Source organism: Thalassophryne amazonica, chromosome 16, assembly GCF_902500255.1.
Source record: "Thalassophryne amazonica chromosome 16, fThaAma1.1, whole genome shotgun sequence".
Classification (NCBI taxonomy): domain Eukaryota; kingdom Metazoa; phylum Chordata; class Actinopteri; order Batrachoidiformes; family Batrachoididae; genus Thalassophryne; species Thalassophryne amazonica.
This window is the reverse complement of record NC_047118.1, coordinates 71681568-71693730: the sequence shown is the minus strand read 5'-3', so window position 1 is coordinate 71693730 and position 12163 is coordinate 71681568. Positions and strand designations below refer to the sequence as shown.

General features: G+C 50.0%; 1 pseudogene; it reads right to left on the bottom strand.

The window, feature by feature from the left end:
- Window positions 1–12163, bottom strand: part of LOC117528753 — a 49040-nt pseudogene that overhangs the window by 14580 nt on the left and 22297 nt on the right.

Sequence of the window (12163 nt, the reverse complement as noted above, 5' to 3'; positions counted from 1 at the left end):
ACTGTTTGTTGTGATTGGCACTATATAAAAAAATTGATTGATTGATATGTCCTATCGGCTTCATTAGTTCTAAATTTTAAAAACTGCTTATACTGTTGGGAAGTGTCGTGACACGGACCCACAGGGGGCGTTAATGAACGGACAATGGAATAGCCAAAAGTAACAATTTAATGTTGTGAAGCGCACAACGAAGTACAGACAATACAAATATTGCAGAATGTCAATTATACACCAGGTGACGTGTGGCAGGCTCGAAGATAGAAGATGTCTGGTGCGAGAAGAGCCGGATCCCACACAGCTTCCACCACCAACGATCTGAAGAACACCGGAGTCGCCAAGCCCTGCGCCCCAGGTGGCCACTGTCTTCAGCAGTCAGACCCGGTACTGCTGGCAGAGAACAGAAACAGTTTTTTGATCAGTGAGTTCGCACACTCAGTAATCCCACAGTCTGTGTTCAATTAGGAGAACCTCCACCTCCGATAACACACTCGGACAGCTCCTGAGACAACCACTTATCTGGTGGGGTGGGAGGCGAAGCCATTGCAGTCCACACCAAACGCCAACACAACAGACAAGGACTCCGTCACAGGAAAACGGCTGCAAAGAGATCAGTGTTGTGTTGGGGGGGTGTGGCTGGACGTTTTGGTGTTCTTTTCTTTTCTTTGCTCTCCAGGTGGTATGCAAACTGATGTATTGTCTGTGGAGAAGGTGCTGGCAGAAGAGTCCTTCACCCTCATCAACATGATGTGCAGCACCTGTGTATGGTGCTCACGTGCAACCTTAAAGACTTTCAGCTGAAGCAGATAATGAGATGGCGTTCTGCATTTAAGTCATGTGATTCAAGCAGAATTGCCGGGAACTCGACCTTGTGATGTTCGTTTGTGAGACGCTGAGGACCGCACCTGGGTTTGACACATCGTGCCTGTGAGGAGGAAGGGTGAGGGACACATGCTGTCAGCACACATCAGAGGTGATTGATTATCTGAGTAATTGTTAATAGTAACTTGGTATTTTGTTACGCAGTATATTTGAACTTTGATGAGAATTGTGCAGCTCGCTTCTCACTGCCGTGGCATGCGGACTGATGATCCTCCACCTGTTGTGAGAAGCTGCTCATTTACATAAAGCTTAAATTCAGACCTGAATGTGTTGCTGATAGTGTGTGCTTTTTGAAGGATATTAGTTGTAGCTGCTGACTTACCTCACTTTTTCTATCCTTCGCAGAGTCGGTTTGTCGTGTCCACCTGGGGGTGTTTTGGCGGTGAACGTGGGTCCAGAAGCGCCGGGCTTTGATCCTTTTGGGTGCTGGAGAGCGTGCCGTCCTTCACTCCGCCAGACCAACGCAGTTTTCATTTGTACACTTTTTTATGCACCAAAGGATGGAAAAATAAATTGTTTTGTTATTGGAACCGCTTTCTGCTTGTTTTAGCGCTGGGTTCCGTCAGACGCAGGTCCGCTTCTCAACCCGCGTCGACACATAACAGTACTTCCCGGCCATTCCATAATGGACCCAGCGGCAGAGGCAGTTCCGTTCGCCGAAAGAGTTCAAGAACACTTGGAGAAAATATGGGAGCAATTACAGCATCTCACAAACCAAATTAAACAAACAGATGTCCGCGTTACGGAGCTTGCAGCGCAAGCCGTTCCACTTCCTGCTGCTCCAGCTGCGGCACCATTGATACCAGTGCAGATAACTCCGTCACCCAGAGATTCGGCTTCCGAATTGATTATTTGTCGTCCGGAGCCTTATGCGGGAAACGTTGAAGCTTGTGCTCCGTTTTTGATGCAATGTTCTCTGGTTTTTGCTCATACCGTTGCCCAGCGGTTGCTGAATCTCAGGCAGGGGAGGCGGAGTGCGGCGGATTATTCTGTGGATTTCCAAATTTTTCCTGCTCAGTCCAGTTTGGAATGCCGCAGCATTAAGCGGAGTGTTTGTGGTTGGTTTAAATGATCCATTAAAGGACGAGCCAGTAGTCTGTGACGAGCCAAATGATTTAGATGAGCTAATATCGTTGGTGATTCGTCTAGATGATCGGATGAAGGAGCGTGGACGCGAGAGAGGGTGGCCATCAGAACGGGTTTTTTTTGTCTCTGGGCTTTCCCTGACACAGATCTGGGCTGCCTCTTCTTCGCCCCACTGAGACTCCTCCAACGGGACCTCTGGCTCCTCTTGCAGATGAGCCCATGCAGCTCGGACGAGCTGAAGCCGCTATATTGCCCCGTCATAGAAGCGTCAAGAAAATAGTGGTCACGATCTCCAGGTGTTCCGGGACAGGCAAAAAAAAAATACACACACACAAAAAAAAAAAATTATTTGGGCTAATGTTTTGTTGCTTTGAAAGGGGTTATAACTTGTTTGGGGATCAGAGGCTGTCTGGTGGGTGAACGACAGGCGGTTCGAAGCCCGTCTGGACTCACTTGATCGTTGTTTTTTTTATGTGTCTTTAGGTAGTTTTTGTTGGTTCTGGGGTCGTTTTGTTTTGTTGTTTTATTATTTCCCTACTTCCCTAACTCCAACCTCACTCGCCCCAAGACCGTTCGTCTTGTGGGTTGTGGGTGGTGCAGGTTGGTCACGCTGAGCGTTTCAGAAGACCTCTGCACCTAGGGGGGGGGGGGGGGTTGTTAGGGGCATTTTTTCTGGTTTAGTTAGGGCCCGGTTTCACTCCAGCCTCGGTGGGCCTTTGTACCGTTCGTCATTGGTGTTGCCGGGGGTGGTGCAGCGGGAACATACCTCAGTCGGAGGGGTGGGCCGATCTGTTGCCGTTCGCCATTTCGGTAGTTCCACCCCTCCCGATAGGCTGGGGTATGGTCGGGTTGAGACACCGGACATATTTCCGGTTTTCCGCTGCGCTTTGGGGTTGGGGCCGGGTTAGTTTTTCCTGTTCCCTTCCCCGGCTTGATGTTTGTGCCGTTCGCCAAAATTGAGCCGCCGAGGGGCTCTGGGAGGACCTGGGGTCTTTCGGGGTGCCGGGGAAGGTAACAGGGCTTATCGGTTGTTTTATTTGCCCCCGGGGTTGTTTAAGGTAGTCCTCCGGGGGTTGGATTTTGATGTTTTTTGTTTCCTTCCAGGTTCCACCTCCAGGGTTGATGGGACGGTCCTCTGGGGGGAATTGGCTTGTGGGCCGCCTAGCCAAGTGTGGCCGGGTCTGGGGTTCCTGGGTTGTGGGGAGGGTGCCTCCTGGGGTTTGATGGTACGGTCCTCTGGGGGCCCATTTGCTCCATGTGTACCTGGGGACCTTTGTGGGATACCGGCTTTGGCTATTCCTCCTGGAACCGGCGGTAAAGCCTCTCTGGGGGGTGTTGGGCTCTGCTTGTCGTTCTGGGGGGGTTGTTTGTTATTTTTCTTTTATGCATTTATGTTTGTATTGTGTTTGTGGGGCTGTGTTGGGTTTTTGGATTTGGGAGTTTTTCTTTTCTTCCCGGGTTGGATGGGATGGTCCCCTGGGGAGTTTTGGGTGGGTTTTATGTTTTTCTTGCATGTTGGGTTGTATTTGGGACTGTTTTGGGTTTTTGTTGATGCCAGCCGGCCTTCCAGCTGCGGTGCCCTGTCCTGCTGTCTGTGGTGGACCTTGGGAGCGTTACGCTGTCTGCTTCCTGACGTGGACCCCGGAGGGAGGTGCTGTTCTCGGACCTGGTTTGTTCGGTCGCCGGGAGGCTTCCTGTTAAAGGGGGGTACTGTTGTGTGTTGGGGGGGTGTGGCTGGACGTTTTGGTGTTCTTTTCTTTTCTTTGCTCTCCAGGTGGTATGCAAACTGATTTATTGTCTGTGGAAGGTGCTGGCAGAAGAGTCCTTCACCCTCATCAACATGATGTGCAGCATCTGTGTGCTCACGTGCAACCTTAAAGCTTTCAGCTGAAGCAGATAATGAGATGGCGTTCTGCATTTAAGTCATATGTGATTCAAGCAGAATTGCCGGGAACTCGACCTTGTGATGTTCGTTTGTGAGACGCTGAGGACCGCGCCTGGGTTTGACACATCGTGCCTGTGAAGGAGGAAGGGTGAGGGACACATGCTGTCAGCACACATCAGAGGTGATTGATTATCTGAATAATTGTTAACAGTAACTTGATATTTTGTTACACAGTATATTTGAACTTTGATGAGAATTGTGCAGCTCGCTTCTCACTGCCGTGGCATGCGACTGATGATCCTCCACCTGTTGTGAGAAGCTGCTCATTTACATAAAGCTTAAATTCAGACCTGAATGTGTTGCTGATAGTGTGTGCTTTTTGAAGGATATGTTGTGAAAGTGTTGTGACACGGACCCACAACAAGGGGCACAAATGAACGGCCAATAGATGAGCCAAAAGGTAACAATTTAATGTTGTGAAATGTGCACAACGAACATACAGACAATCTCAGAATATAATTACAGTCAATCCACAAGGTGACGTGTGGGCAGGCTCGAGGATAGAAGACGTCTGTCCTGAGAAGAGCCGGAACCACACGATTTCCGCCGCCACAGAACCTGGTGAATACTGGAGCCGCCAAGTCCCGAATTCCCAGGTGATCACCGTCTCCAACTGTCGGATCTGGTACTGCTGGGGAGAACAAAGACAGTCAAGTGTGTGTGTGTACACCCAGTAACAACAGCGGTGGGAATGCCACCTCCACCTCTCACTCAATAACTGCAGAGTACTGTAGATTCCTCAGGGGAAAAGAGTGCCTTCAACGCTCTCTCAGCTTTCACCGACGGAGGTACCAGTACTCCTGCAAACACTCACAATATACAAATATTGCAATCATAAATGGCTGAGGATATTACCTCCAATGAAGTATGATATCTCGGCAACGAGGTGGAGATGACGTCTGGTCTTTATGGAGTGAGAGGACATTGAGTAGATGGGTGACAGCTGTCAAGAGGTAATGAGTGACAGCTGTCACCCCCGGCTGTGTCCATGGCGGCAGCGCCCTCTCGTGCCTGAAGCCCGCATTTCAGGCAGGGCGCCCTCTGGTGGTGGGCCAGCATACCTCCTCTTCTGGCGGCCCACACACAACAGGATATTAGTTGTAGCTGCTGACTTACCTCACTTTTTCTATCCTTCGCAGAGTTGGTTTGTCGTGTCCACCTGGGGGTGTTTGGCGGCCCACACACAACAGGACCCCCCCCTCAACGGGCGCCTCCTGGCGCCCGACCCGGCTTGTTGGGGTGTCGACGGTAGAAGTCGGCCAGGAGGGCCGGATCCAGGATGAAGCTCCTCTTCACCCAGGAGCGTTCTTCGGGTCCATACCCCTCCCAGTCCCCAAGTACTGGAACCCCCGGCCCATCCACGGACGTCCAGGAGCCGGCGCACCGTCCAAGCCGGCTCCCCGTCGATGGTCTGAGCAGGGGGCCCGGTCCGGAGCACAGAGGGTGAGGTGTGTGAGGAGTTTGATGCGTGACACGTGGAAAACCGGATGGATCCGCAGTGAAGCCGGGAGTTGGAGCTTCACTGCGGCAGGACTGAGGACTTGGAGGATCTTGAAGGGCCAATGTACCTGTCCTGAAGTTTCGGGAGTCCACCTGGAGGGGGATGTCCTTCGTGGAAAGCCACACCTCCTGCCCGGCTGGTAAGCAGGGGCCTGGGATCGCCCGGTCTGCATGGGTCTTCGCCCTCGTCTGGGCCTTCAACAAGGCAGAACGGGCGGAGCGCCACACCCGACGGCACTTCCGCAGGTGGGCCTGGACCGAGGGCACACCGACCTCTCCCTCCACCACAGGAAACAACGGGGCTGATACCCCAAACACACCTCAAATGGGGAGAGGCCGGTGCAGAAGACACCTGGCTGTTATGCGCATACTCGATCCAGGCCAGATGGTTACTCCAGGCCATCGGGTGCGCAGATGTGACGCAGCGGAGGGTCTGTTCCAGTTCCTGGTTGCCCGCTCTGCCTGTCCGTTCGTCTGTGGATGGTACGGACGAGAGGCTCACGGTGGCCCCCAGTTCCCTGCAGAAGCTCCTCCAGACGTGTGAGGAGAACTGGGACCACGATCAGAGACGATGTCGGAGGGTATCCCAAGCAGACGGACGACGTGGTGGACCAGGAGGTCTGCTGTCTCCTGGGCTGGTTGGGAGCTTCGGGAGGGCCACGAAGTGGGCCGCCTTGGAGAATCAGTCCACTGTCGTGAAGATGGTGGTGTTGCCCTGGGACGGCGGGAGGCCCGTGACGAAATCCAGGCCGATGTGGGACTAGGGGCGATGAGGCACCGGCAGCGGCTGGAGGAGTCCTTGGGCCTTCTTATTACTGCCTTGCCCCTGGCACAGGTGGTGCAGCCTGGATATATTCCGGACGTCGGCCTCCATGTACGCCCACAGAAGCGCTGCCGGACAACTGCCACGGTCCTTCGCACCCCTTGATGACAGGAGAGCTTGGAACCGTGACAGAAGTCCAAGACTGCAGCTCTGGCCTCTGGTGGGACGTACAGATGGTTCCTTCGGACCGGTTTCCGGGGTCCGGCTCCGTGCCAGGGCCTCCCGGACGGTCTTCTCCACGTCCCAGGTGAGGGTGGCCACGATAGTGGACTCCGGAATGATGGGCACCGGTGGATCCGACAGCACCGTTTTGACTTCGTCTTCGTGTACCCGGGACAAGGCATCCGATCTCTGGTTCTTGGTCCCGGGGTGATAGGTGATCCGGAAGTCAAAACGTCCGAAGAACAGTGACCAGCGGGCTTGCCTGGGGTTCAGCCACTTGGCGGTCCTGATATACTCCAGGTTCCGATGGTCAGTGAAAACCGTGAATAGCACAGACGCTCCCTCCAACAGGTGTCTCCACTCCTCAAGAGCCTCTTTCACTGCAAGGAGTTCGCGATTGCCGACATCATAGTTCCGTTCAGCCGGGATCAACCTGCGTGAAAAGTAGGCACACGGGTGAAGAACCTTATCGGTCTCTCCGCTCTGGGATAGCACGGCTCCTATCCCTGAGTCAGAGGTGTCCACTTCAACCACGAACTGGCGGCTAGGGTCGGGCTGCACCAAAACTGGCGCAGTAGAGAACCGTCGTTTCAACTCCTTGAACGCGGCTTCGCACCGATCCGACCAGGTGAAGGGGACTTTTGGAGAGGTCAGGGCTGTCAGGGGGCTAACTACCTGACTGTAGCCCTTAATGAACCTCCTATAGAAATTAGCAAAGCCGAGGAACTGTTGCAGCTTCCTACGGCTTGTTGGTTGGGGCCAATCTCTCACCGCCGCAACCTTGGCTGGATCAGGGGCGACGGAGTTAGAGGAGATGAAACCCCACGAAGGACAAAGACGTGCGGTGAAACTCGCACTTCTCGCCCTTCACAAACAGTCGGTTCTCTAATAACCGCTGTAGGACCTGATGTACATGCTGGACATGGGTCTCAGGATCCGGAGAAAAGATGAGAATATCGTCCAGATATACGAAGACGAATCGGTGCAGGAAGTCCCGCAGACGTCGTTAACCAAGGCTTGGAACGTCGCGGGGGCGTTGGTGAGGCCGAACGGCATGACCAGGTACTCAAAGTGACCTAACGGGGTGTTAAATGCCGTCTTCCATTCGTCTCCCTTCCGGATCCGAACCAGGTGATACGCATTTCTAAGATCCAGCTTAGTAAAGGTTTTGGCTCCATGCAGGGGGGTGAACACGGAATCCAACAATGGCAACGGGTATCGGTTGCGAACCGTAATCTCATTCAGCCCCCTGTAATCAATGCATGGACGGAGTCCGCCATCTTTCTTGCCCACAAAAAAAACCTGCCCCATCGGGGAGGTGGAGTTCCGGCTCAGCCCGGCAGCTAATGAGTCCCGGATGTAGGTCTCCATTGATTCGCGCTCAGTCGTGAGGAGGTTGTACAGCCTGCTGGACGGGAACTCAGTGCCTGGAACCAAATCAATGGCACAATCGTACGGACAGTGTGGGGGAAGGGTGAGTGCCAGATCCTTGCTGAAGACGTCAGCAAGATCATGGTACTCAACCGGCACTGCCGTCAGATTGGGAGGGACTTTGACCTCCTCCTTAGCCTGTAAACCGGGAGGAACCGAGGATCCTAAACACACCCGATGGCAGGTCTCGCTCCACTGAACCAACACCCCAGACGGCCAATCAATCCGGGGATTGTGCTTCAACATCCACGGGAAGCCCAAAATCACGCGGGAGGTAGAAGGAGTTACAAAAAACTCAATCTCCTCCCGATGGTTTCCAGACCCCACCAGAGTTACTGGTTGTGTCTTGTGTGTGATTAAAGGGAGGAGGGTGCCATCTAGTGCCCGCACCTGCAATGGCGAAGGAAGCGCCACCAGAGGGAGCCCTACCTCCCTTGCCCATCTGCTGTCTAGCAGATTCCCTTCTGACCCCGCGTCCACCAGTGCTGGGGCTTGAAGGGTTAAATCCCCGCTCAGGATTGTAACTGGGAGTCGTGTGGCAATCTGTGTGTGTCTCACGTGAATGTTTTGACCCCCCTTAGCCCAGTCTCTGAGGGCGGTTGTTGTTTTGGCCGTTTGGGGCAGTTTTTCTGTGTGTGCTCCTTTGAGCTGCAGAGAAAACACTCCCCGCGGATCAGCCTCCTCATTTTGGCCCTGTGCATTTCTCTAACAACGTTAGCAGGGGAGCTGTTGCCCCACAGAGCACTGCGGCTGTGGAGCGTGGGGAGGGCGGCCACTTTTTGAACCCGGAAGGAGAGGGGCGGCGCGTATCCGGTCACGTCCTTCGCCTCGCTCCCGACGGCGTTCCTCCAACCGATTGTCTAACCGTATAACGAGATCGATAAGCCCATCTAAATCCCGCGGTTCCTCCTTAGCTACCAGCTGCTCCTTCAGGACCAACGACAGTTCGTTTATGAAGGCGGCGCGGAGCGCAACGTTATTCCAGCCGGACCTTGCAGCCGCGATGCGGAAGTTGACTGCATAAGCGGCTGCGCTCTCGCGTCCCTGTCTCATTGACAGCAGCACAGTTGAAGCGGTCTCTCCCCTGTTAGGGTGATCAAACACTGTTCTGAACTCCCCCACAAACCCAGTGTATGCTGATAACAACCGTGAGTTCTGTTCCCAGAGCGCCGTAGCCCAGGTGCATGCCTTACCCCGAAGCAGAGCAATCACATAAGCTATTTTACTAGCATCTGACGCGTACATGACGGGACGTTGTGCGAAGACGAGCGAACACTGCATGAGAAAGTCCGTGCACGTCTCCACAACCTCCGTACGGCTCAGGAGGGCTTATGTGTGCTTCAGGGGATGGTGGGAGAGGTTGTTGAACCACCACTGGAACGTTCATATTCTGCACAGGGTCGGCAGGAGGAGGAGCTGCAGCAGCGCCCTGAGCGCTCGCCGCCATCTGTGCGGAGAGAGCCTCCACTCTGCGGTTCAGGATGTTTTGCTCGGTCATCTGATCCAACCGAGCCATAAAGGCGGTGAGAATGTGCTGCAGCTCACCAATCACGCCTCCTGCAGACGCCTGCGCTCCCTGCTCTCCCATTGGTCGTTCAACAGCCGGGTGACGCCCCTCGGGTCCAGAAGCGCCGGGCTTCGATCCTTTTGGGCGCTGGAGAGCGTGCCGTCCTTCACTCCGCCAGACCGACGCAGTTTTCATTTGTACACTTTTTTATGCACCAAAGGGTGGAAAAATAAATTGTTTTGTTATTGGAACCGCTTTTTGGTTGTTTTAGCGCTGGGTTCCGTCAGACGCAGGTCCGCTCCTCAACCCGCGTCGACACATAATCAGACTTTTGTTCAGTTTTAGATTCAGCAGAGAAGTTACCTGTATGGTTGCTGATTTCTCGGCAGGGAGGTGGAGTTGCAGTCCGGCTTTTATGGAGGTTGACGTAGATGAGTGACAGCTGGTGGTGATGATGTGACAGCTGTCACTCCACTGGTTCCGGTGCCCTCTCGTGCTTGAAGCCCGCACTCCAAGCAGGGCGCCATCTGGTGGTGGTGGGCCAACAGTACCTCCTCTTCAGCAGCCCACACAACATATACAATAAATTTTTTTTTCATGCATTCAGGAGTACCTTTGTTACCCAAGGTTTATCAGTGCTTTGAGTAGCTCCAATTTTAGGCACCCATGGACAATGTTTATCATACAGATTAGATACGATAGAAATAAATGATTCATATGATTCATCACCCTGATATTGGTATGGGTGAATGTGAGGCATCGTTGTAAAGTGCTCTGAGCTTCTAATTCAGATAGACAACTGTTACAGTATATAAAGGAATACATTTGCCATCATATTTGTTTTATGTAATCTCAAAAAAGATGCAGTTACAGAAATTTGAGTGAATGTCCAAAACGTATGGGCCAAACTACAATTTGCTTTTTTCCCTCTAATTTGTTAATATTTTCCTCAAAGCCACACCAGGACTCCAAATTTTGAGAAATGTTTATTCAGAAACACAAACCAAAGGTCCAAACAAAGTGTAAATCATATTTGACAGGCATTTAAAAAAATACTTCACTAAATAGCAGAACACTAGGAACATGTGCCAATACAATTAATTATCTTAACCTACATTTTATCTAAGTTCATCTCCATAAAAAATAGTTTTTATGAATCGCTCTTGCTTGCTGTTATGTGCAGTAACATAAGTGCAGGAAAATTTTTCACAAGGCAACAAAATTCTGATGCAGGTGATGAAAATCAAATTTAACTGAAGTGCAGTATCAACTTTCTCATCCCCCAATAATCTCAATGAAAGAACTACTTTTGATGGAGAAAAATGTCAAAGAATGTGTGAATAATTCTTATTCCATTGGTCTGGATTTGCATTAAGAGTAATTCCATATCTTTGGACCTTGGTGTCAGTTTTTGTGTATTAAAACTCAAAAATTTCAAATAAGAGATATCATCAAACTTTTCACTTAAAAAAAAAAGGAATTTAACCAATGATTGTATTGCACTTTTAAGTAATAGTGAGAAGTCTTAATTACATCAAGACAATTTTTATCAGTTTTTCCATGAAATACAGTAAAATAGTACATGTAAGATTATTATTTGACAATAAGTATGCCTTGGGATTTTTTTTTAACAAAGATCAAAGGTTTTTCAATGAATTAATTTATTCTGTATCTGGCCTTCACTCCAAAAATCAGAAATCACAATTGCTGAAAGAGCAACATTGAAAACAATTACTATTACTTTTTGCCATTAATTAGAGGGTGACGACATTAATATTAAAAATAATAATCATATCCAGAGGATTTTGATTAGAGCCATAAACCACCAAGATGCTAACAGTGCATGAGTTGGATCATTGTGGGATCCAAACCTTTGGGGCTCCATATATATATATGACATCGCAAATGTTTACAATCCAGAAAGTGCATTAGTTCCACCCACCAATGACAGATTGTTTTCACTCATATTTTTATTGTTGTTGGTGTGTAAACAGCATTGGACAAAAGTATGAACCAAACATCGCATTTTCCTAAAAGGGTGGACGTGTCCTGGAATAGAAACCAATAGCTTTTAGAGCTGATCTTGATCAAGATGTGAATGTTGGAATTTTGTTCATTATTTGAAGTTACTGTTAAACATAATGACAAAAGACAAACAAACTGACTACAGTTTTTTCAAAATGTTGCTGGTGAACCGTGAATAGATCTGACTGGTATATGTGACAAAGCAGGTTTAAAAAAGACACCATTAGAAAATAGCATTGACTGAATGTTAAACCAACTAGAGCAACCAAAACCCAGAACCGGACTAATAAACCCATACCGGACTATGACAATAAGCATTTCTGTACTTTTTCTATTCCTCACCAAGTTTACTCATTTTTAACAAAGAAACAACAAGCTGAAGCAAACCTCCATTGTGGAAGTAATCAACAGAAAATATTGGTGTTAATAATTATTGATTTGTTCTATTGTGTGCATATTAAACATAAGGTGAATGAGTAAGTTAGCTCTTTATGAACCTTTTCTGTTCAGTTGATCTGAGTACAGTACACCTCTGTTAACTTCAAAGAATTCTAATGATACAAATTTATTTAGAAAAATTAACTTTATAGTTTTTGGAACCTGTGGGTAGTTGATTATATTTTGCGTGTGTGTGTGTGTGTGTGTGTGTGGAGAGAGAGAGAAAAGAGAGCCAGAGAGAGAGAGAGAAACTAGGTGTCATCTTCTTAAGCTCATCAGTTTTTCAACATGTGGTGCATATAACATCCATCAGACATACTGGAAAACTGGTCAGCAGAGGTGGGACTCTGTATGAGTGATTGGATGT